Source organism: Cavia porcellus, unplaced genomic scaffold (assembly GCF_034190915.1).
Source record: "Cavia porcellus strain 051 isolate PalLab524CR breed Dunkin Hartley unplaced genomic scaffold, mCavPor4.1 scaffold_33, whole genome shotgun sequence".
Lineage (NCBI taxonomy): Eukaryota > Metazoa > Chordata > Mammalia > Rodentia > Caviidae > Cavia > Cavia porcellus.
In genome coordinates this window covers 34,779,318-34,805,257 of record NW_026947516.1, presented here as the reverse complement: position 1 = coordinate 34,805,257, position 25,940 = coordinate 34,779,318, and the positions used below count along the sequence as shown (strand labels likewise).

The window sequence follows — 25,940 nt, the reverse complement described above, 5'->3', positions numbered from 1 at the left end:
TGAAATAATCTTTCATTGGCAATTGTAAGGTATCAGAAAAGATTCATTTGGAGTAACTGAATTTGTGAGGAATAAATGAGAAATGTTTACCATGTGCTATAATTAATTGATGATATAAAAAAGCATGTAACTTTCAAAATGTAAATAAATACATCTATATAAACAAATGCCTACCACTAGCATAAAACAAAGTTTTCTGATATTAGTTTTAAATCCCGCCCCCAGTAGAGAGGAATACTGGAGAAATCAGAAAAGGGAGATTGATCCCTGTCCTATAGATTAGACTTTCACCTTAACATTTAGTTTCATTGATTCTTTCCATTGTATTTTGAATCTCTTTTTCCCCCTTAGGTGCTGGGGATAGAACCCGGGGCCTCACACATAGTACCTCTACCACTGACACTGAATTAATTCCACAGCACTTTTTAAATTTTGTGATAGGCTCCAGCTCAATTATCCAGGCTGATCTTGAACTTATAATTCTCCCCTCTCAGCCTTACAAGTAGCTAGAATTACACCACTGCATCACTGTGCCCAGTCTTTATTCCAGTTTTGAGGTGCATGGTTTAGATTTTTTGAGTAGAGCTTTTAAAACTTCTTAACCAAAAATTGTGGTCTTTCTGTCTACAACTGCTCCACATGCAGGTTTGAAATAGGGGATCTTCCTTTAGGCAAACTTTCCCAAAGAGGGTACAGAATGCCAGCTGTAAATTACTTGCCATCTAGAATGTTCTCTTCCCTCCCTCTTCCCTTTCCCCTCTCCCTCTCCTTCCCATTCCTCATCCTCTTCCTTCCTTTTCCTTCTTCTATATATCTCCCTCTCCTCCTCCCCTTTTTCTCTGTCTTCACTCTCTCCTTCTTCCTTGCCCTGCATTCTTCTCTCTCTCCTCCTCTCCTTCCTTTTGGATTTTCTGCATTCTACCTTGCATTATGAGATGGGAAGAATTCTATGCTCTGCTCCTTTGGGAAGACAGAGAAACTTACAGATTAAGATGTAATTAAAAGCAGCGCTTCCATTATACAGTACAGATGTATAGATGTCCTAATGTTATTATGATGCTTCCTATAATATTCTTATGTTAAACCTCCTTTTTATGTGCAGTCTCAGTGGGCTATACTTGCACATAGTAAGCATACCCTAAGTATTAGTAGCATTAACACTCAGGCTTCCTAGGCTTTAAAATGGCATAGTCAAATAAAAGCATTCCAACACAAAGTGGAAAAAAAAAAAAGAGATTCTGATTAAACAGAGCAGAACGTTGTTTTTCAAACTTTAAAGTGCATATAAATCACATGGAAATCTTATTAAAATTCAGATTGTGATTCAGTATGTCTAGAATGAGACAGATAGTCTATATTTCTAAGTCTCGCAAGTGGTACTGATGGTGCTGGTCCTGTGGATCATACTTTGGGCACTAAAGCTGCGAATTGTTTTATATTCACTCGTTCATTCACTTGTTCCATGATAACTGTTTTTCTCTGTGTGTGATGGTGGTGGGAGGGTGCTGGGGATTTAACCCAGGGCCCTCGTGTGGGATACACACATGCTATACCACGTACCACTCTCCTCGTTCATAACTCATAAAAGAGATTGCTGACTTCAAAACAACATAGAGCACCAGATGAAAACTGTGTCATATGCCTTATTTTTAACCTGTTATCTTGAATCAAAATTATGTGATAAACTTCCCAGATATCTGTATTATTGTCACTTTGAATAAGTTCCAACACATGAAGAAGTGTATAGGGATGAGTATAGGGATAAATAACTTTGAATAATTTGAGGTCTTTTAGAATTTATATTTCTATTTGCTTTTGAAAGAATTTATCGTAACTTAAATATAAGAACACAAGATGAGCCAGTGACAGAAAAGCCCAAGTGAATCTTACATCTTAGCTTATTAGGTTTAGAAGACAACCTCTGTTCCTTGGTAGCAAGCTACTGGGAATATTGGTGTTCAAAGCTCTATTTTCCCGGAAGGCAAAAACATCATCAAAATATAAAATGCTTTTTACTTCTGGCATAAGTGATAAAGATGCAGAACCGAGAAGCGAGTAAAAAAACTTAGCTTATGCTTCTAAAGGCTAATTTTATATAAGTGTTCTTGTCCAGCTGTTCTTGGTAGGTCCAGCTGCTAGTTGAACAGGACAGGTGGTAATCCCCGTTCAGAGGCTCATTACCACCCCGACGCTTTGATCTGGCTAATACATAATCAATCAGCTTCTGAATTTTAATAGCCTTCCCATTTTCATTTCACTTGTTTTACTTAAATTTATTTTCCAAAGTTCCAATCTGATTTTGTTTTTAAAGAAGTTTATTCTTGATCATTTATTTATTTTGACATAACTAGGCTCATGATATGCCAGTTGGAGTTTATTACACCCCTGATTCACCAACTTTTTTTTCTTCCATCTTTATCTCCTTACAGGCTCCAAATTGTAAAACCTAAGGATAAATTTTTAATTTTGAAGCACAATAGACTGAAACCCTTTTGGGTGAGATCCTTAATGAAAGTGAATATCTGAAAACTTATGAGTTAAAGAGTTGGCTCTTCTTTTCTTGTCTCTTCAGAGGTGGAATTCATATAAGGACTATGAAACATTTTTTTTAAATGTTAAAAGTATGACCACTTGTCTTATATTCTGTGGTGCATATGATAGTATTCGTTACTTATAAAGGTAGAAATTAAGTATTTTCCAGTATTTTCTCTATTTGTTAACTTATTTTTATTATATCACTGTATGCATTTACATACAATATTTGTTCCCCAGTAGTTTTTTAAACTGAGCTATGCTCCTAAAGATGTGAGAACCAGCCACACAATTTTCATCTTTTCACTCAGAAGCATCCAGATAATTTAAGAACTTGTTTTCATTTTATGCAAATGAAAAATATCTTGAGTTGACATAACTGCCTTTAATACCTTAAAAAGAGATCTTTGAAATAGAAGGAATTGGAGGGAGAAGGCACAACAGACCGAGTCTCCTAAGTAGACTAAGGCAAAAGACAAACTCTAGAAGGAAACTCTTACATTACACCACCATTATTTTGGGAAGCATTAGAAAATTTTATTCATTAAAAGAGATTGACAATGGTTTAAATACTATTAGTTATGCCCACTTCCCTGCTGTCTCAGAATAGCACCTCCATGGACAATAGAATGGTCCTAACAGCCTAAATATGGTAAGCTTTAAAAGCAGATGGCTCTGGGCCATTCTGCTTATTATATCATTGCTTTCAATAGCATAACTGGTCTTGTGCAATGGCCCTCTTTGTTTTTTGCATCATTACTGGCACGTTTCTTTAATATGTAATCTATAACATTAACATAAAAATGGCTCTCAAATACTATTACTTTCTCCATCTGTGACCCAGTACTGTTTATCATCATCTAATGATCATTCTTATTGCAGATGGCCCTCTTTAAATATTTCAGAATAGCATTTTAAAGACAGCAAGGGTGCTTCCTATGTAGATTGACAGACTGAATGGTTTGATATCTAAAACCTTCTAATGTGTGAGAAATGGCTGAAGATATGAGGTACCAAGGAGTTCTAAGCAATGTGTAAGAAGGAAAAGAAGAAAATGTGTGTTTGTGTGTGTGTGTGTGTGTGTGTAAGGCATTACCTTTAAGGAAGTATTATTTTTAAGGGATGTTGCATTAGGAAGAACACAATCATAAAAAAAATTCTGGTTTTGTTTTTGTTTTTCTCTTTTGGTTTTGTTTTATTTTTGTAATACTAGGTATTGAACTCAGGGCCTTTGCACTGAGATACATCCTCCCTGTTACTTTTTTATTTGTTATTTTGAGATAAGGTCTTGCTAAATCACTGTTGCCTGTTGCCCAGACAGGCTAACCCTCAAACTTAGGATTCTCCTGCCTCAGTCTCCAGAGTGCTGGGAATACAGGTATGCACCATCATGCCAGGCAGGAAACAACTCCTTCTTAAAATGTTTGAGGAAGGAGTTTAGATTACCTTTTCTGATCATCCACAGTGGCCATGATAGAAAAGGAATAACATCAAACTGACTAGTTGATTTCCGTATGGCTCAACATGTATACTGAATGCTGAGTAGGTAGAGCTTCCAGTTTCGGGGGCCACAGAGCCTCTCTAGTTACTTTTTTTCTTTCTTATGATCCTAGCACTAAGGCTTCTTTGTCTCCATCTACTTTTTTCCTTCTCTATTCTGCTGTCTCTGCAGACCCTTACTGGGAACCATATATCATATATCTGTGTTGGAGCAGAACTATTGCTGATAGTACTGCCCTGGACAAACTGTCTCCCCAGTTAGAAGGCCAGGTGTGTGTCTTGAACATATTTATCTCATATTTAGCTATTGTACTGGGGACAAGGGTGTTGTGACACTGTGCTTATCAGCACTACAGTTCCTAGATGAAGCCAAAAACAATGTTTACTTTGTCAGCCAGACCCAACCCTCAACCCCTGCCTAGAACCCAAGGCCTTCTCACTGAGCTACACTCCCAGTCCATTTTATTTTTTACTTTCAGACAAGGTCTTCCTAAACCTTTAAATTGCTTATGGCCTGCTAGATACGGTGGTGCATGTCTGTAATCCAAGCACCCAGGAATCAGAGGCAGGAGAATGAACACCCATTCAAGGGCAGCCAATAGTGAGCTCAAGGGCATTGGACTACATAGTGAGCTCAAGGCCAGCCTGAACTGTGTAGTGAGGTCCTGTTTCAAAAAACCTAAATAAATGAACTGCTTGGGCTGGTTTTGAAATTGTGATTTTCTTGCTTCAGCCTCCGATATTGCTGGGATCACAGGCATGTGTTTTATTTTTGTTATCTCCTGAAGATTTAGCTCACATATTCTTTCATTCTCAATATATTTATAAGTGTGAATGTGTGTGTGTGTGTGTGTGTGTGTGTGTGTGTGTGTGCATAAATGGGAATTGTTCCCAGAGCCTTACACTGGAAGCTCTGAGCTACTTCCCCAGACTTTTAAAAATCTTTGAGACAATTTTGCTGAGTTACCTGGACTGGCCTTCAACTTGTGTTGCTCTCCTTTACCTCCAAGTAACTGGGATTATAGGCATGTTCCACCACACTCAGCTATGTTTATGGTTATTAACACTACTCTCATATCATAGATTAAATCACAACTAAAATTAAATGTAGGTTAGGCCAGGGAAGTTATGAAAACTGAATGAACTATTTTTTTTTTCTTTTTCCTTTTTATCGGGGATCGAACTCACGACTGCCTGCTTCCAAGGCAGGCACTTATGCCGCTGAGCTAAATCCCCAGCCCCTGAATGAACTATTAACATTTGTAGCAGTCCAAACTTTTCATAATTTACAGTTTAACAATTTGGTAGCACTTGCTTTAGAGAACAAGACAAAAAAAAAAAAAAAAAAAAAAGAAAATTTTTCTTGGCCTGATAATAAAGTTTCAAAAACTCAGTTTTCCAGGCATGGTGGAAATATAGGTATGCTACCTATAATCCCAACATTTTGGAATCTGAAGCAGGAGGATGGTGGCCAGCCTGGCCTACATAGTGTGTTTAAGACCAACCAGAACTACCCAGCAAAACCCTGTCTCAAACACCCCCTGCAAAAAACACAAACAAATAAAAAGCTCTCATAATTTAAATCAATGAAGCAATTAGAATTGGCCTATTTGGGATTTTTCAGCACTATAATTTCTGAATTCACACCCCAGATTTAAATTCATTAGATTAAGTAGAGATGCATAAATAAAAACTTATCTGTAAAAATATAACCATTCTTAATCCAGTGCGAGATTTTTCAATATATCTGTTTTATCGTTTTTTGTTAAATTTTATGTAAATAATAAATTTTAGGCATAACTTACACAAAACTACTAACTCTTTCAGGAAAGAATTTTGCCTAAATTTTGGTTTACCACTGTTAAACGTTATTTGAGTTTCTTTTAGTTAAAGTTTAAAAGACATGAAATGACAGATGGATTCATATACAAAACTATGAAATTTGAGAAAAATGTTGAATAAAATTTAATCAAAATAATTTAAACATATTAGTATATGCATATTGCCCTTCATTTTCAGAATTAAAAATTTGTTATTAAACTTGGAAATATTCTAAAACTAGAAATCACATTTCATTTGATTAACAGAACATGCTTTTTTACAGATAAGCTTTTTGAAATAAGTTTGAAATCCATTCAATCCATGCCTTCACACTTATTCCTCATGGATGATCTTTCTTGTTTTGCCTAACTCTCCTCTAAATGTCCTTTACAAAAATGAGAAGTTTTCCTCCCAACAAAAAATCCCTTTGATTATATATTAGAAAATATTGCTAATTTTCAGCGAGGTTTGGGAAAAGCTAAGGTAAGTAGAGTTTCTTGTGAAAACTGTTTTGCCAAAAAGAGTATAGTATTTACTGATGATAAATAACGGATTGTTTTTACCATTTGTATCTGCCCTTCACTGAAACTTGTAAATGAGCTTATCAGCTTAGATAACACATTTCATCTTGCCATGGATAGAGATGCATCATCAGTAAAGTGTTCATCAGAATCTTGAAATATAATCAGTATCACTAAAGGATAGAAAAGTAGAGGCATGGCCACTTTTCCCCCAATAAATGATTTACTGTCAAGTTCAGTAATCATATTTCATCTATAAAGAATACTTTGAGCAATGTCTATATTTTACATACATGCCATTACACTTGATTACAATTAGGTATAAATATATGCCAATTATTTAGCTCTGGTGAAAACCCACCAAAAGAACATATTAGTAGGTGGTACAAGTTAGATATTCACATAGATTTTGGGTGTAGTTTCAGGAAACACTGTCCTATTTTTTGCCCTATTACATTAAAGGCTCAAGCTATATTATCTTTTTTGCTCGTCAAGCTAAAAGCCACCAATCAAAACGCAGTATAACAAATCTAACCTTCTTAACACCATCCACTCCCATGATCATGACTTTCACAAGTCAGAAATAGGGAACCATTTCTCTACTGGAGGTCATTTGAGGGCCACAGAGACGTACAGAACAGCAATACAGGCTTAAAGATTCATATCATTTGATTTTTAAGAAAATATCTTGGATTTTAAAATGATCTAGATGCAGCCAAAATTTTACTCATGTTTAAAAGGAGCAGAACTTTTTATTAAAGGAAAAAAAATCTTCATATTATTTTTGTTGTAAAATGAATATAATCGATTGAGATACAGGTGTAAGTTGTTAGGGATCCTGCTGTGTGGTCATGATGTATCTATCTGGATGTATAGCCTCTCATTCCACTCAGTGCAGTGTGTTCTTCTTTCCCAATAGCAATTAAATCCTAATCACACTCTCATAAGAAAAGCCATTGAACACAGACTTGGAGAACACATGGGAAAGTGTAGGTGATGTCATAAAAAGACATAAAAAGCACTATTTTGACATTTCAAAAATAAAAGATAAATTTTAGAAATTAAAAACTAGTAAGTTTGATGTTGATCAGCAAGAAAATCCTAGAAAACACATTGAGTCAATATTAATAAGTACTTAAGATGAAATGCTCCTGGGAGCCAGCGTAAGACTCTGGGAAATTGTTATGCCACATTCACCTTATTTGCACTTTTGTTGTGTCTGCTTGGTGGACAGATGAGAAGACTGTTATAGTTGGCATATCTTTATGGTGTTTCAGCATTTTTCAAGTTCTCTTTTAACGAATTTGGGTACAAAATGAAGAGCTGTAGGCTGGATAATAGGGAGAATTTGCAACTGATTGGGCAAGACAAATAGCGAATGTCATTTGATAGATCCGGATTAACGTGCAGTAGAGTCTCTGTCACTGGTTTTGTACTTAAGTTAGCCATGCCTTTGCACACAGCTGTTTCTTCTTTAGTTATCTCTTACATTTACCTCAGCCTTCTGCCTAAAAACCTCAGTTGGCTAATTTTACTTATGCATTGTTACCTCTGAGTACTCTCGCTGACTATAGTCAGCACAACTTTCTGAGTAGAGGATGTATCTCACCTGGTGTGTGTGACAGTATCACAACAAGCAAACGAACAAATAAGGACACAAACAAAAGCTGGTGAGTACTACTTTCCACCAGTAAATATTGCATTCATGCTGTTGAGCTATGTAAGTACCTGTCTGGCCAAGCACAAGGTCCTGAGTTTGATTCCTAGTACAAAAAAAAAAAAAGATATTCTCACCAGCTATATCTTACTAAATTGTGATTGTTATACATATACCTTCTGTTGTGGTTTAAGAATGATAAGAAAATATCATCTTCACCCTCTTTCCCCCAAAACAAGACTCAGCTGGAAAATAATCGGCCTTGCAAACCAGAGATCAAAAAATGCCCGCCCTGATCAGCCTATTCTTGCCTTACCTGTCTTACAGAGTAGCCACAGAGTACAAATGACAGGTCAGGCAGGGATAGACTAATTGTGGGCTGATATTTTTGATCTCTGGTATTGAAGGCTTATTATTTTCCATGTAAATCTTATTTTCAGGGAAACACTGGAAAAACATTTTTTTTTACCACCTAACACAGCAAATCCATAGTGTATTCTTTTTTTAATTATTTTTTAAAAATTAAGTTTATTGGTACATTTTAGATATACAGAATGATCATATTCATCATTGGGAGTTTGTACCTGTACATAATATACTTCAATTCCTCTTTTCCTTCTCTCTTCCCCACCCTATTTACAAAGCTTTGCTTTCATTTTATCCTTTCTTTTTATTCTTTTTTTTTTTTTTTTTTTGTCTTTTTCATTTTTATCGGTACCAGGGATCGAACTCACGACCGCCTGCTAGCAAGGCAGGTACTTATGCCGCTGAGCTAAACCCCCAGCCCCTTTATTCTTAATTGTTGGTAGAATAAATATACATATCAGCTGAAGTTAGCAATATTTTGAAATTGACAAAAGTTGTTAGTACCATAAATAATAATAATATCAAACTTCTCATAGATTTAAGTCAGAAAGATAAATTTTCAAGATCTGAAGTTGTGTGTTGCTCAACAGTAAAGCAAGGCCTTGGTTCAATCTCTAATACAAGAGGAAACAGGGAAAAAAAAGAAAGATGAGTTCTTATTACCAGATGAAATTTGAAAGCATATTTAAATAAGATGTAAATCTCACATTTTTAGCCTCAGGTAATCAATTGTAAAAATACAGGAGAGAGGAGACCTTTATTAATATCGGTTTATATTTTAAAACCCTTGGATTTCTACTAATCTACAAATTCAATATGAACAAAAAGTGTGATGTGACACTTTTGCTACAATTATTGACCATGTTTATAGTGGCAAAACAGGGAATGTAAGATCCCACTTAGTTCTGGATATTACATTTTAAATAAATCTTCCCCTTCAAATATGCTAGTATAGGGGAGTGTGGTAGGTTAAAACCTGGTGGTCAATTTAACACCAGCTCAGGCTGGGGATTTAGCTTAGCAACGTAAGCACCTGCCTGGCAATCCTAAGGTCATAAATTTGATCCCCAGTACCAACAACAACAACAAAACTCAAATACCAGGTGAACTGAATCAGCTTGGTACTGCGTGTTGATGGCCCATCTAAGGAAAGTTGAAACAGAAAAATGAGACCTGGAGAGGAAGAGTAGCATTGTGGGCTCTCTGTGTTGTTGTTTGGAGCTATTGGTTCTTTTGGCGCTGCTGGTTCTCTTGGAGGAGATTGCCATGCTGGCTTCCCTGATATGAACTTAGTTATCCTCAGAGGAGCTCGAGACCTTGTCATTGGGAATGGCTGTAGTTCATTTGGGGGGAGCTCTGGGCCTTACTCTGAGCATTGCTTCCTGGCTCCAGAGTGGAAGATGTGTGCTGTTTAGTTTCCAGGAGAAGCTTGTCATACTGGCCTCCTGATATGAACTCAGCCATTCTCATCTTTTGAGGAGTTTGGGACCTCCTTGTCACTGAGGATGGCTGTGGTACTTTTCAGGGGAGCCCTGGTCCTTATTTTGAGTATCACTTCTTGACTCTAGTACACAACCTTCAACCTACTGTCACAGATTCTTCACCCTCCTGGCATAGACTTTCTAGCTTCCATCACTGACATTTGGGCCTTCCTAGTGCAGATCTGTGAAACAGACTGGCGTGAGTCATTGTCCTGGACTCTATGCCTCCAACTGGACCTGTGAAGGGCATTGTCATGGGTTCTAGGTTTTCAGTTGAGCTCCTGCAGGTTATTGCCATGGGATCCAGGCCGTCGCCTGGATTTTCTAATTTTTTAGTGTAAGGACAGATTTTCTGCACTTTCTTTGTATTTGACTCCTTTGGTGACCATTATAAATAATGCTACAAATTATGTGTCCTGTATTGCCTTATTCTCCTTGCAACTCCTGACTACAACAGTGTGAGTCTGTGACTGTGAAAAATAGAAATGCAAGTATGTAGATTTTGCTTGAAGAGTAATGGAATAAGGAAAATATGATAGGTAGACCCAAATATTTATAAGGTTAGAAGAGATTTATTATGTTTTGGTTAGATGTTTGTTCCTTGCTTCATTTTAAAAAAATTTTTACCCTCAGAATAGATTCAGTTAGATATGCAGAAGTTACAGGAAAGCAAATTTTAACTAACCAGTAAAGAGAACTTTGGAATTAAGGTTTCCGAAAAGTAAAATCAACTGCTTTCGAAATCAGTAAACTCCCGCCTTGTACAGCAGATATTCCAGGCTGAAACGACTGTCTCACCCCCACAGGCAATTTCTGTATTAGATGAGAGGATGTAATTCATTAACCTTTAAGGTCACTTCTGAATCTAATGTTTTGATATTTTCTGAATTAATCAGAAGAGAAGTGACAGCATGACCTGGATCTGTCTCATATTTATATAAACATCCTGTGCAATGCACCTCATTTTCTGTCCAACTGTGTACATTCTTGTTAAATTTGATTTTAGGGCAAATGCTTTTTAAAAACTTTAAAAATCAATTTCATTAAAGAATCATTTACACACAATAAACTACATCCATTTAATGCATGCCCTTCGCTGATGGTTGACAGATGTACGCTTGTGAAACCACTGCTACAAAGTATAGTACCTTCTAATCCCCCTGAAGTCTCTTTCTGCCTCTTCACAGGCCATTCTTGCCTTTATCCTTTACCCCAGGCAGCTATTGATCTGCTTCCTGTCACCATGTATTGATTTTTGCTTTCTAGAATTTTTTATAAATGGACACATACATTATTTGTGTGTGTGTCTGATTTCTTAGATTTGGCACAACGATTTTGAATATCAGTAGCTTGTGGGTCTATATTTTGTTTCTCTTTAACTGCAGGGTACTTTCTGTTGCATGGATATACTACACTTTGTTTATACATTCATTTATTGATGCACATTTGGTTCATTTCCAGTTTGGAGATACTATGAATAAATTTGCCAAAAATTATATTGTACAAACTTCTGCCTACCCTTAAGAAAATCTTAAGCACAATGCAAAAATAGCTTCCCAGGCTATCTGTGACTATATTTACTTGATTTAATTATTATCTTAGTTAAGAAGCAACTTGAAGACAAGTACTAAGTATAAACTGATACGATGTCAAAACTGAGTTCTATGAGAAAGTCCTAGTTAGTGTCTAACATTCTTTCTTGGTAGCAAATATATGTCAGCTACCTTTTGCCACATAACAAATCATCCTAAAACTCACTGACGAAACAAAGAGGTAAACAAGCATTTTCTGTAAAGAACCAGAAAGTAAATGTTTTAGGCTTTATGAACCTCATATTGTCTATGCTGCACTTTCTTTAAAAAAAAATAGTCCTTTAAAAGCATATAAAAATTATACTTAACTGGAGACTGTATAAAAACAGGCTACAAATCAGAATTGGACCATGAACCATAGATGTAGACCTGGCATTGTTAGAGGCATTTATTTAGCTCACTATTTAATGGATGGATCTGATCCATCTTGAGGTCTGTACCATTGGACTGCTCACTGCTGGCCTTGCCTACATCTGTGGTAGGCTGGCGGTTGGATGAGCTGTCGTGTCCTGATTTGCATGTCTGATGGTTGGCAGACTGTCATACAGGAACAGATGCAGCTAGGTCTGTGTGTCTCATCATCCAACACGCTAGACCAGGCTTCGTCACATGGAGACTTGTCAGGTTTCTGTTTGTGTCTCATGCATTGTCCATTGGCTAAGGCAAGCTGTGTCCTAATGCCATCCAAGATACTAAAGGTAGGAAAGGATACCACTCCTTGATGGAGAAGAGGTAACAGAATCATAGGAAGGAGCCAGATATTAGGCCTGGGATTAAAATTTATGGTCATTTTGAATATATTACAAGATGCTGGAGAAAACTTGCAGACACATTTTTCTGTGGGCTGAGAAGACTGAATATAGGTACAGATAAAGTGGGATGTAGTGTTAAAATTTTTGTTTTGTGAGTAATCATTTCTGGGCTAAATGGTTGATTTGTAGCTTCATATTCAGTGGTAGAAATACTACGGTGTCCATAGTCTGGTGATTTTAAAATGTAAGAAATACTGATTAGAAATATAGTTAGTTGAATACTATTGACTGTAGGAAATTTAATGAATGTTGGTGTGATTAACTACTGAACAAATCATGACTGTCACTTCCTTTCTGGTACACTCATGGCAAGACACTCTTTTGAAAATAATTTTATTCTTGAATCTGTTATTTTTACTCTTCATATGCTTAATATCCCATGGCCATAGACTGTCTCTGTGTCTTACAATTATATGAGAATGCCTTTTTAATTTTTTTTTATAAAGGGTATCATTATCCATCTTCATGAACACTTATTCAAATCAACTTCCCAAGTACTTAATAGAATGAACTTATAGGTACAGAATATAATGGGGACCATCCAGCACTTGAATGTCATCATTCTGTCAGTTACATACTTGCCAATTTGTTGGCCTGGACCTGGGCATGCTAGCAAAGGCTCCAAACTAGGTCTCACAGCAGAGCGAGAGCAGAAGGATTATTTCTCAGTTTATGTTTGGAAGTATATTGCTCAGACAGGCAACATGCAGTTGTGTATGGTTGTATGGTCGTGTGAGCTGCTTGTTACTCCCCTTGACAATACTTTTAGCGGCAATGTTTTGCCTTCTGCAGTGTGACAATATTACCATGCCATTTGGAAGAAAATGAAAAGGCTGAGTGATTCCTAGTATACTCCTAAACAGCCACCCAAACAAACAGCTGGCAGAAGACATCCCTCAAACTTGGAGCATATTCTACCCCCTGCAGCACTCCATGTGGCTGTAACTTCAGACTCAGTGAACACCCCACACTTCTTGCTCTGGCTTCTGAATTTCTTAATCCCTCTCCAGTCTCCCATAGTGCGGTAGCCCTAACCAGAAATATGAATGCAAACTGACTGCGCCCAACATACTTCCAAACCCTAGTCTAGAGAAGTTATATCATGCAAAATTGTGTTGTAGGTACACAGTACATCCATTTCTTTATGCAGTAGACTTAGTAGCTTCCATCAAAAGATACACACTAAAAATTACATTTTACATACCATCCCAATACCCATATACAACACACATTCAGAAGTAACATATGTATATTTTTTTCATATTGATGGCTATATGATTGAAACAAAAACTTCACAAAACATTGCTTATTTATTTTATAATGTATTCTCATGTTTTCTGTTTGACTCTATTTCCTTAAAAATAATGGTGGTCATGATCTTCTATATGTATTTCATGGCCTGCAGTTGGAAAAGCCCTGTACCAGGATGACAAAGTGGCAAAGTCACAGGGTCCCCAAGTGTTCAGTTTCATAGTTCGACTCTGTCACTTGCCATTTTCAGGGGTCCTTGAGCACATTTCTTCATTTCTTTATGCCTTATTATCCTCATCTATAAAATTAAGATAGGAACAGAAACTTTGTCAGAGACTTGTTTTGAGGATTAAATTAGTTAATATGTTTAAACCACTAATAGGATATAAAGCATAATACGAGGTATGAGTGAAACTTATGGTGACTGTTTTAAATTTTTTAAAAAATTATTATAGTAAAAGTCACATTGCCATTAATACCCTGCAAAAAATATTCTCTCTTACTTCAAGCACACTTATGTCATTGTCCTTATGTCTGAAGCAGTTCTAGAAGTCCTCTTTTGTGAGTGTCTCATAAAAGCATTGTGGTGTATCCTGACGCACCTTATTCATAAAGTCTGGCACTGTGTGATTCCAGGCTCTTCCTCAAAGTCAAAATGATCATAAAAGGTAAATGCTTTGAATCCATTCAGGACACCAAGGCAGCCACAACAGTGCAACTACAGACACTCACAAAGAGGACTTCCAGAACTGCTTCTGAAAGTGGCAAGAACAATGGGATTAGTGTGTTTGAGGAAAGAAAGACTATTAAGAAGAGGATTAATGGCAATGGATGCTTTATTACAAGTTTTTTTGACAAACTTAAGCATTCATCGTAGTTTCTGATCATACCGCATAAACGTACATGCTCCTGTAGGGACTTTTTTAAGGAGTAGAATCGCTAGGTCATAGGGTATACATGTCTGCAACTTCCTTGCCTTCTTTCAGTTTCCAGGAAATTTTACCGGTTTATGCTCCTGGCAACAAAGCATGAGAGCTCTTGTTGGCGCCCATCTGTTCTAATACTTGGTATTGTCTTTGTCACTTGGGTGGGTGTGCATAGCAAAATCTAACAGCTTTATCAAGCCCAATGATCTTTGAATCATTGATTTAACTTTTCTTCCTTTCTTAGAGTTTTATTCTATTTGATTAATCCTGGATTTTATCTATTCATTTATTTGTCTGGGTATTTTTGTGATACGGGACATCCAACCCAGGGCTTTGTAGATGCTCTGCTACTCACCTATGCTCCCAACTGTAATATGAGGCATAAATGCATAGTTTATATGTAAATGTGACTGTGCCGCTAATGGTACCATTATAAAAAATGAAGCTTCTTCCCGTTGCTCCCACCTTCACATCCAACTGGTTGGGAAGTAGCATTGGTTTTATGCCATAACTTGGCTTTTGTTTTCATTACTAGAGTTGGGATCTAAGACCTACACACTGAACTACATCTCCAGGCCTTTATTTTCTTTTCTTTTTTAAATTTGAGTAAGAGTTTCAATAAGTCACTGTATTTCCCAGAGTACTGGGATTACAGGCATATACCAACATGCCCAGCTCCATACCCTTCTTTGAATTCATCCTCTCCACAAATTCTGTGTGTTATTTTCTTAGTTCAGACCTTTATCTTCTCTTAATTATGCTGTCGTAAGTGCCTCAGACAGGTGTCTCCATTCTGATCTCTGCCCTATTTTTTATTCCCATTCCTTCCCATCCCAAGTTTAATTCTATTTAAGAAGAAAGATAATCAAAAGTACAGGTGGTATCAATGTCTTTCTCTGTCCTGAATATAAGAAGAGGTTTCTTGTCAGGTGTGGTGTCACGTACCTATAACCCCAGCCCTTGGAAGACCAAATTAAGAGACTCACCACAAGTTTGAGGACAGCCTGGACTACATAACAAGACCTATCTCAAAAAAATTTTTTTTAAAAAGGGGCATTTCTTTCTTTGTCAGTCAAGTACTAAGGAATAAGAATAGGTGAAGCCATGAGGACTTAAGGTGGTGTTGAAGTTGATTGAAGAATGTGATTTGGCTGGGCGTAGTAGAACATGCACAGTCCCGTTACTCAGGAGGCTGAGGCAAGAGAACTGCAGTAAATTCTAGGCCAGCCTGGCCTACTTAGCAAGACTGCATCTCAAAAAACCCCAAACAAAACAAAAACCCCAAACAACCAACCAAATAAACATAAACAGAATGTGATTTGACATCCTTGTGGAGACAGTAACGTTTTCTGCCCAGTAGCTTTCCCAAGATGTAAAATCCAATGTTTCCCTAAACTTTTTTTGAGTTCCTACAAAGCATAAGTTGTACAGCTGTATGTTAACATAAGAAAGCTGTGCCTTCTCAATTACTAACATAAGAAATTACTTTATAGAATCAATTTAAGAAACTTACTTCAGCTCTTCATATACTAACAAAAGTTTACCTGAAACCTGGTGCTTAAGCCTAATTGGTTTTTTTTAAAATTAGTACATATTAGTTACACAGAGCAGTTGGTTTCATTCTGCATACTTGGACATGCATACGACGTGCTTTGATCATTCTAATGACCTCATTGGTCCCCTTGCCCTTCTCTGTCCCTCTCTTCTTGATTTCCTTATTATTTTGCTCTAGAAGTTTCTCTTCTACTTTCATGCCATTTCTATTTTTTTAAGATCCCACATATGAGATAACATGTGATACTGGCTAAGACTGACTTATTTCACTTTCCATGATAGTCTCCAGTTTCAGCCACTTTCCTGTAAATGACATGATTTTGTTCTTCCTTATTGGTGAATAATATTCTATGGTGTATGTATAACCACATTTTATTTATTCATTCATCTACAAGAACCTACGCTCTTTCCACAGTGTAACTATTGTGAAATATTCCACAATAAATGTGGGTATGCAAGGGTCACTCTATCACTATAGTAGGATGATTCTTATTCTTTCAGGAATATACCAAGAAGTGATATAGATGGATCAAATGGTAGCTCTGTTTTAAGTTATTGAGGAATCCCCATACTGATTTCCAAAGTAGCTCTACCAGTGTACAGTCCCATCAGTCATATACCTTATTTTATGCCAACATCTACTGTTTCTCTCTGTTTCTCTGTTCTCTCTCTGTCTCTCTGTCTCTTTCTGTCTCTATCAGTCTCTTTCTCTGTCTGTCTGTCTGTCTCTCTCTCTCTCTCTCTCTCTCTCTCTCTCTCTCTCTCTCTCTCTCTCTGCCGTACTGGAGATTGAATGCTGGACCTTTACCTCTCTAAATCACTAACTTCCCCAGGCTGGGCTTACGCTTGTGATTCTTCTGCCTCAGGCTTCCACAATGCTGGGATTATATGTATGTGCCACCACACACAGCTTTGTACTTCTTTTGAAAAGCATCTGTTTGATTTATTTGCCCATTTATTGATTGTATTATTTGAATTTATCTAGGATGTTTTGAGTTCTTTATGTATTATGGATACTGATCCTTGTTGAAAGAGTAGCTAGCAAATAATTCCTTTCTTTCTGTAAGTTATCTCTATTCTGTTTGATGGTCTTTGTTTTTTGTCTTTGTTTCATTTTGTTTTTTTCTGTGCAGAAAATTTTATACAATCCCCTTCAACAATTTTTGTCATTATTTCCTGGGCAGTGGATGCCCTATTCAGGAAGACACTGCCTGTATCTATGACTTTAGGTGTTTTCTTTGAGAAGTTTCAACATTTCAGGACTTATACTTAGGTCTGTGATTCACTTTGAACTGATATTTGTACAGAGTGAGAGATAGGGATCTAATTCCAGTCTCCTACATAAGGGTATCTAATTTGTCCAGTGCCACTTATTAGAGAGACTATTGTTTCTCCAATATGTATATGTGGCCCCTTTGTCAAGAATCAGATCACTGGGGGCCTAAAGGACAAGATGGAGTTGCTGCAGATCCTGAAGCACAGGCTTCAGCTGTTCCCTGGCCACACCAATCTCTCTGGTTATCTATGAGTTTTATTCAGGGCAAATGATATAATGATTGCTACATTAGTAGGGGAAGATAAACATGGCAGCAAATACTATTAGGATAATAAGCAAATTTTTGGCATCATTGGCTTACCTGTATGACTGATGACTCTCCAACAACAAAACCTCCAACTAATCATAAATTCACTGGGAAAAGTCATAAATTCAATATGAATGGCACATTAGAACACTATGTACCTTACTCCACCACTAGAAACAACTTCAAGAATGGGTCCCAGCTTCCACATCTTATAAATAAAAACAATGAGAACCAGTTGCATCATATAAAATACAGGTTTTCCTCAGAAATGGACTTTTACCATATACTGTTAATTTGATTAAAATTGTTAGACCAGAAAAAAAATCATATGGCTATAATTGCCTGGGTTTGTTTCTGCATCTTCTGTACGCATCTGTTTGGTCCACGTGTCTATTGTTGTGCCAGGACAATGCTGTTTTTGTTACTATAAATTTATAGTATATTCTAAAATATGCTATGGTTTTATGATACTCCCAGCATTGCCTTTTTGCTCAGGAATGCTTTTGCTCTTTGGAGTCTTTTGTGGTTCCATATAAATTTTGAAGCATAGTTATATCTTAATTAAAACACATGTTCTCTGATCTCAATAGGTCAAGCTAATCACCTTTCTCTTTTTACCTTTTTCCCTCTCTTTCTGTGCTCATTATAGTCTGATACTATATTTGATCATGTAGTAGTCTACATCCCATCCCTGGATTATAAACTACAAAGTTCTATTTTCTTTGGATCTCCTTTATACAGAAACCTGATAAGTATGTTGAAATTTGTATATATTTCATGTCAGTCTTCTAACATCCCCTCCAGTTTTTATGAACCATGAAGAAAAATGAGAAGAGTTTGAAAGATCAGCAAATACATATGTAAGTGTTCCATAACTGCACCATGATTGCAACCACTTAAAGATAATACAGGGAAATAGTTCATAGAGAAATAGTTTGGGGGGTAGCTCATGAAAAACATTTCTTGGAAACTGTGGGGAAATCAAAATTCATTACATTTCCTTTTCATCTTCAAGAAAATTCTTGGCAAAAATAAACCACAGAAAAAATAAACCAGAGCTAGAGTACAAGATTCAGTCCTTAGTATATCATTAATTGGTTAGGTTGCTTTTCACCTCATTTCCCCTTTCATGGATGCCTGTTTGCGCGAGAATCCTATCCCATCCTGTCTGTTCAAGGCTTGCTACCTATAGAATCCATCAAGATCTTTCTCTGCCAATATCCCCTACCATATCAGTATTCACATGCTCTCTCACAGTGTTCTGCTCTCTGAAAATAAGAACACATGTACACCCTTATCCATGGGTGTATAATGCTTGTATTTTAACCTCGGGCTGAAAGACTAATAGCAAATGGTGTGGAGTTTATGCACATCTTGGGCTGTGCTTATTGATTCATTTTGCCAAAAAAATCCTGCTTTATGTACTTGCCCTATAGTTACAGAAAATTGAACCCATGGCCTCCTGCATACTAGGCAAGTGCTCTGCCTCTCAGCTATACCCTCACTGCTTTCTCAAATTTTATTTTGAATTAGAATCTTGCTAATTTACCCAGGCTGATCTCAAACTAACAACCCTCCTGCCTTGGCTTCTAGGATTATAGGCATGACCCATCATACCCAGAATTACTTTTCTTCTTAAATGTAAACACAGAGAAGAGGAAGTTTCCTTTAGTAAGTTGGTAGAGAAAAGACTGAAACTCAGGCTTTTCATTTTCCTTCATATAATAATCACAAATGAAAAGTTAACTGCTGGTGCTGAATTTATTTCATGCCATATTCTTTACAGTATTCCAGAAGTTACTGGATTTTCTTCTAAGGAATCGTACCTGCTTGACAGACTGCTTTGCATAACCACACATTTCCCCAGCTTTCAAATTTCATTCAGAGTCATTATGTGATTTTGCCCCATACTCTGGCCTTGTGAGGTGTCATGTGCATTTTACAAATGAGTCAACAAAAGCTCCCAAGGGATTAAGTGACTCACCTCTAAAGGGTTAAGTGACAAGCTTAAGGGACAAAATTGGTCTGAACACCCTACCCTTCTACTGTAATGTTTTTGCCTTTATTCACAGAGACTATTGCTGAAGATTTAAAAAGCTGCTTTTGATAGAGCATGATTCTTGCAGATATTCATCTCGAAGAAAAAAAAACTGTCTTCATCCATATTTGAATATTACTTTTTCCTTATCTGTTTCAATTTAGGATGACTTCCTTGTTTGCTTAATTGACTGATAATTCCATTGTTTACTTTTTTCTAAACTTTAAGAACTAAGTTATAAGTATTAATAATGATTAGATTAGTATTTATCATTTTTTATGAAATTTGAGTATTTTAGAAAGGGGTAATTTAGGCAGGCATGTATGTAGAACTTTGCATTTTAATTAAAAAGACTCAAAATGAAATGAACCTCTGACAGTAATAGATGGCTCCTTCTAAAAGCTGCATTACTATTTGATATATGTTCAGTATTTTCTTGTGGATCATAAGTCCTATGAATTGCTTCAAGAAAAGTGACAGGACTGAAACAATTAAAAAAGACAAAGCTTCTCTTTTTTAATCATATGTTCATAAATACAACTGGATTGTGAATTATTTCCAGAGAAGCAATTGACAAAGTATAAGTAAATCACTCTAAGAACTAAAACTGTCTCAATTTTTTTGAATGTTAAAATTAAACCTCTAGCCTTGTCCAATGATGAATTTCCTGTAACACATAAATATTTACAAAGTATGAAATACAGAATTTGCACACTTCTTAAGGCCAAGCCATACTGTTTACACTAAAATTTAATCTTTTTCTCTCACCTTAAGAACATAATTTAAAAGTAATTCTCTTGAAGCAGACTGTCCATTAATCATTCTTTAGATACTATTGGCATTGTGAGTTTTCAGTTAGAAATAAATATTGTAATTTCTGGATTGATCAGAAAACCTAAGAGCATTTATGGGTTGGAAGAAAACAAAGTCAGGTAAAATAGAATCCCCCCCCCCCCCGCCCCATCAAGAAGGAAACAAGTTTTCAACATCCTGGCATTTTCCAGGGAAGATCCTTCTTGATTGGGTGGATCAAAGGGTTAATTTAGTTGTGATTTGAGAAAAGAATGTGACTTCCCCTATTTTTTTTCTGAAGTGTGTTGTGTGGGAGGAAGGTAGGAAGACGCCCCAGAATGAATTCACTAATTGGGGTTTTCACCTGCTGTGAGTCTAATCGAATACAAAGCCTTATTTGTAGCTGAAGAGGAAGAGAGATTATGCAGAGTGTCAGAATTTCTGCCTAGTTTTGAAATTCCTGTTATTTGGCACAATTGCTTGGGAAAGGCAGACAAATAGTTACAGCTCTGAGCTGCAGTTAAGGTGGACCCGGAATGCTGCAGGCCGATATCCTTAGACCACCTTAACGAGTTATCCGTTTTTAGCAGAAGGTGGTATGGTTCAAGTACAGGGGGTAGTGCTATAGCTGGCAGGCTAATAGGCACGTTGAATTCTTTCCCATGAAGCAACTTCAGGCCTGTGAGGTTAATGAAGTGTGGCTTTATTTTAGTGAAGTTGCTAAACTTCACATCTTTTTTAGATGTTCAGCTTGATATAGGTGGCTCTGGGAAGCTTTAAGAAATCTTATTAAAAGAAAACTGCATGAGATTGAAGCAGAGTTCAACTTATCTGGAACCTGTCTGGTGAAATCTCTCAGGTTTAGATGGTGTCTGGCTCAGAGAACTTTGCTCAGCCTGGCTTCCCCTGCCTAGCTGCAGAGGAAGGGCCTAGAAAAATAGGCTTTTGTGTGGGTGTGAAGTGCTCTGTGTCTGAATGTCGAGGCTTCTTCATTTGCTGGCTAATGTGATCTGGCTAAAGTTTATATCATATCCACAAGATGTTGGTTTCAGATTGATCTAGAGGGATTGTTACACATTTTAATTAGTATGCCATGGTATTTGCCCTAACTGCCAATGATTCACCACTATTGTAAGCATTTGTTAGATGTCTGATTCATTGCTCTTGCTCAGTACTTGTACTATGCAGAGAAATCTGGAGTTCTGTGCTTGATACATACCCAAATGTTGACATTTTACTACTAAATATGTATTATATTTACTTTAAGTGATATCTACACTCCCAATGAATTTAAAACGATGCAAGTTTGTTAGGGATCAAAAACCCAGGTCAGATAGATTCTTGGTATTAGAGGGAAGCTGGACGCTAGGGGGTGATGAAGTCCTTCATGACCGCCCCCCTACATCCACCCCAAGTGCCCAGTACAAACCAACCCTTGTGTTTTCTCTGTAGCATTCTGTTTCAGTTTTGTTGTTGTTTCTTTCTTTTTTTGTTGTTGTTTGTTTCTTTTTTTTAAACACTGGTAACATCAGACTAACTTTAAAGCCACAGTCTAAAAAGAAAAAAAAAGATCTCTCTGCTCTTCACATCCTCCATGAGATAGGCTTATCCATCCATGTGAACCCTACCTCCCATGCTGACATTTCCAATCCACAGCTCCATAGCATCATCCTTCTGTGCTCTGCAACATCCAACTGCCTCCTGGGGGTATTCACTTTTATACCACACTAACCACCTCCACCATCATGTCCAAGACGGCATTCATCCACTTTCCAACATCCTTCTCTGGCCCTGTCCTGAAATTCCAAGCTTGATGAATGCTAGCATCCAATCTTCACAATCAACTTAGGACAGTGGTTCTTGATTTTTATTGTATGTTAGAACCACTTGGTGAACCTTTAAAATTCCAATACTAAAAAGCAATACAATTGAAATCTCAGAGTGGTGGCACTCAGGTGTCTGAAATTTTTTGGGGGGGGTACTGGCAGTTGAACAAAGAGCCTTCACACACTGAGCTAAATGTCCAGTTTTTGTTGCTGCTGCAGTTGATATAGGGTCTGACTGAGTGGCTAACTTGCCCCAGACTGGGCTGGAATTTGCAGTCTTTTTGTCTCAGCCTCCCATTGTGCTGGGATTACAGGTGTGCATCACTACTCAAGGCAGTATCTAAATGTTTTAATGTCTCCCAGCTTGAGGACTGTTACCGTAAGTCAGGGGTGGTGAACCTATGGCACACACACCACAGCGGAGGCAGTCCATATAACTGAAAGCTCTAAATGGTTTGCTTTTGCTGCCCTAGGTCTTTCTTCTCTGACATTTGTATATCTAGTTAATCAAGACTCTAGTAATTTCTGACATGTTTTATCATTTCTCCAGCCTTTCTTATACTTCTGTATCCCCATTGTATTACAGTCACGTGTACCTGGTCTTTTAATTCCAGTCATTCTCTTTGGATCCAGCCCCTATACCATTACCCTAGTGATTCTTCAAAGACAGATCTAAAAGGGCCATGCTAATGCTTCAGTTCCTTTTTCAAAAAAGTTCCTCCAGAGCTTTCAGGGTGCAGATTAAACTCTGGATTTCTCACACTGGGCCCTTTGTATTTTGTCCTCTTCTTTAACCCCCAGCTCGACACTGGTGTCAAGCAGATCACTGAAGCTTTTGGAAAGAACAGGGTCCTTTACCTTCACACCTGCTGATACTACCATTTATAATCTTAACTTGCCTTTACCCTGATAGACCAGAAGTTCCTTGTGGGCCCATAGAGGAGCTGTCTATAAATCATTATCCATGAGTGACCCCAGCCTACTTTTCATCTTCTGCATGGAACTGACTTGTCCTCTATCAGAAGTCCCCTCTCGGAATCCAATTTATAGCCCCAAAGAATGGCTTTGGTTAGATGAGTCCTGGTTCAGTCAGGGTCCTAGGAAAAACAGATGGTGCATTCAGAAGGAGTAATTAGAGAGGGTATAATGAAAAGACTATTTTCACAGGTCTTGGCAGGATAGGGGCAAACACCAAGAATAGTAGGTCCTTGCTTAAAGGAACAAGGGGATAGAATACAGTGGTTGGAGACACTTGCAATATGCCGTTGCTGTAGGAAATGACTGCTCAATGAGACTTGTGGCTGTAGTCAATGATCTCAGCTACTGCCAGGTCAGGGCCAGCAGGAGGGAGCCTGGGGAGTAAAACACCCAGCTATCCCTCCTTTGCTGCCCTTTCATCTTCTTCTACATGCCTTTTCAGCATTGCCTCCCATTGCTTTAAGCAGAAGAAAATCAACGGGCAAGAGAGCCCAATTAATGCCCTTCAACAGAACTCTAGCCCCCTAGGGACACACAGCCAGTGGAGAAGGGCAGAGTAGAGACTGAGGACAATGGGTGAGTATTATAACTATCACAATTCCCTCAAGCCAGAGAAATCCTTATTTTCCTAAGGCACCCACAAAGTTCAAGCAATTTAAAGACTTGAATTTTGGCTATATGCAAAATTCCTATCTACTTTCTTTGACCTTCTCTCTAGCAAAGTTCTTTTCTGTGCGCTCAGCCATCGGTGTGATTGCTTCTGAACACTCTAGAGAAAGGCAACTTTCCCCATAGTAAGTTCCCATCCTTGCACCCGAGTCTAGCTGTGACATTGGGGAAAGTTAGCTCACTATACATCCTTGAGTCAGGATTGCAATTTAAGTTGGTTTTGTGGCAGAACTCCAGGTTCTTTTCATGTTTGTAGCTCACATCAAAACAGGATGATGATGATGATGAAGAGGCTCAGGTGTAACTCAGTGGTAGAACATGTGCTTAGCATGCATGAGGTCTGGGTTCAGTCCTCAGCATCCCCCAAAATCATAACATTTTTTGAATTACTAAGAGGAGCATTATTATTTTATAAGAAGAAATAGCTACTATAAATAAGCAATTAACATATTATCATACACAATATCACTGCAAAATTTACATATGAAATGAAGATATATCAACTCTGTTTTTTCCTAAATACTTCCCCCTAATATTAGCAAAATTCATAATCTGAAATTGACAACAAAATAAGCAGTATGATGTCCATGTCCTTTTCTAACAATACTTTTAGTATTTATTTTCTAAAATGACATCAAGATTTGAGAATAAGTCGCCTAGTGCCTGTAACTGCAGTCTAAAAAACAACTTTAAGATGCATTTTTGATGATTGCCATCTGTCAAATTTTAAAAAATCTGAATAGTGATTTCTTATTTTCCATCCCCCCAATCATGCTTAGTAGTTTTCTAATTGGACATTGAGAAAATAGACTTGCATACTTATCTTTTAGAGAACCATACCAGAACTCCCAAATCTTGTATAGCTAATTTAAAAGTTTGAAACTAACAATAAAATTCTTTTAAAAGCTACAGGTGTTGCAGGTCCTTATTTGATTGATTTCTAATATTTAGAAATGTCCATGCTGTGAGGTTTGTGTCTTTTAATTGAAATAAAGATAAATAACATTTAAGTGATGTCCCACACTGACAAAGAGATTACTGTCACTGATGAATGCAAAGGTCACCACTTCCTCATCAGGGGACATTAATCCCAGGCCCCCAAAGATAAGGATATACCTAGAATTGCTTTTAGACTAAGGTACAACCTCAATCAAAAGGAATCCTAGTGTGCCCCCCTCAGACCATAATAGCAGCTGCCTCTACAACTCACTAGCTTCAAGTTGCTGAAGGAAGAAACTAACAAGTCTCAATTTATGAGGCTTCATGCCAGCAGTTGTGCCATATTTACTTAAAAATAGCAACACCAATCACAGCTCCATGCACACGTGTATAATGATAATGTTTACATTTTCATCTGGTTTGTCAAAGGTAATGAAAAAACCTTACATTTCCTTCTGCTTTGGTTCACTACATTATTTTTCCCTTCCATGGTGCTATAGCACACAGTGAAAGGAGACTGACGTCTCTCGTCCTTTCGGCTCAAATAATCTATGGGGAAAATGTTGAGAAAAAGAATATTTAAAAAGAAAGAGGGAATAGATTGAAGTGGAATGAATTAACCAAAAGAGAGTATGAAAAACAAATGTTTGAAAGAAGAGGAAAAAAAAAGGCAGGCTAAATAAATGGACAAAGAGGGACACTGTATAGTTTATCACAAGATACTCTTTGAACTTGAAAATATTATGTGGAGGTTTTAGAAAATTCAGCCTGCTAGTGAAGGCTAGCTTCTTTTTGGAATATTTCCAAGCTTAAAAATAATTGTGTGTAATTGACCTGTACCATCATATTTCAGGCACGAAGGTGAGACATATTTGACTTGTATCATCCCTGTAAGTTTTCGAATAAATATTCCATTGAAAAAGTGTTCCTTTGTGATATCCCTAAAAGCACACTGAAAGATCAAATGGTGTAACATCATTGTCAGTGGCCCTTCTCAAGCTTTAGAGTTCCCAGAGTTTCTAATACAGGGGGGGGGGGGAATTTTCAGTTTGAAGAGGTTCTCAGACGATGGTATTAGTGCATTTAGAGACTCACACATCTA

The 25,940-nt window shown here is 37.2% G+C and overlaps 1 protein-coding gene and 1 pseudogene across 19 annotated transcripts in view; both read left to right on the top strand.

Annotated features, from left to right (window-relative positions):
- Dmd (dystrophin) overlaps positions 1 to 25,940 on the top strand; it is a 2,110,831-nt gene that overhangs the window by 1,949,083 nt on the left and 135,808 nt on the right. The window lies entirely within an intron of this gene.
- Positions 16,937 to 17,749, top strand: LOC134474586 (NADH dehydrogenase [ubiquinone] 1 alpha subcomplex subunit 12-like; annotated as a pseudogene).